This window comes from Rhincodon typus, chromosome 17, assembly GCF_021869965.1.
Source record: "Rhincodon typus isolate 14 chromosome 17, sRhiTyp1.1, whole genome shotgun sequence".
Lineage (NCBI taxonomy): Eukaryota > Metazoa > Chordata > Chondrichthyes > Orectolobiformes > Rhincodontidae > Rhincodon > Rhincodon typus.
The window spans coordinates 51,634,593-51,635,770 of NC_063348.1; positions in this window are offsets into that span (position 1 = coordinate 51,634,593).

The window sequence follows — 1,178 nt, forward strand, 5'->3', positions numbered from 1 at the left end:
TGAGAGAGAGGTCCCTCCGGAAAGCAGATAAGGGTGGGGAGGGAAAAATGTCTTTGGTGGTGGGGTCGGATTGCAGATAGCGGAAGTGTCAGAGGATGATGCGTTGGATCCGGAGGTTGGTGGGGTGGTACGTGAGGACGAGGGAGATTCTTTTTTGGTTGTTATTGCGGGGAGGGGATGTGAGGGATGAGTTGCGGGAAATGCGAGAGACACGGTCGAGGGCGTTCTCGACCACTGAGGGGGGGCTGTTGCGGTCCTTGAAAAACGAGGACGTCTGAGATGTACGGGAGTGGAATGCCTCATCCTGGGAGCAGATGCGGCGGAGGCGAAGGAATTGGGAATAGGGGATGGCATTTTTGCAGGAAGGTGGGTGGGAGGAGGAGTATTCTAGGTAGCTGTGGGAGTCAGTGGGCTTGAAATGGATATCGGTTTCTAGGTGGTTGCTGGAGATGGAGACAGAGAGGTCCAGGAAGGAGAGAGAGGTGTTAGAGATGGTCCAGGTGAACTTAAGGTTGGGGTGGAAGGTGTTGGTGAAGTGGATGAACTGTTCGAGCTCCTCGTGGGAGCACGAGGCGGCGCTGATACAGTCATCAATGTAACGGAGGAAGAGGTGGGGTTTAGGGCCAGTGTAGGTACGGAAGAGGGATTGTTCCACGTAACCTACAAAGAGGCAGGCATAGGGAGGCGCAGTTGTAGTATGGTGCACTGACCTCTACATCGCCAAGGCCAGGCGCCAACTCTCCGACACCTGCTCCTACCGCCCCCTTGATCATGACCCCACCTCCGACCACCAAACCATTATCTTCCAAACCATCCACAACCTCATCACCTCAGGTGACCTCCCACCCACAGCCTCCAATCTCATTGTAACCCCGCACTGCCCGCTTCTATCTCCTTCCCAAAATCCACAAACCTGACTGCCCTGGTCAACCCATTGTCTCCGCCTGCTCCTGCCCCACCGAACTTATCTCCACCTACCTCGACTCCATTATCTCCCCCTTCATCCAGGAGCTCCCTAACTATGTCCGTGACACCACGCACACCCTCCACTTCCTCCAGAACTTCCAATTCCCCAGTCCCCAACACCTCATCTTTACCATGGACGTCCAGTCCCTATACACCTGCATTCCACATACAGATGGCCTAAAGGCCCTCCGCTTCTTCCTGTCCCGCAGGCC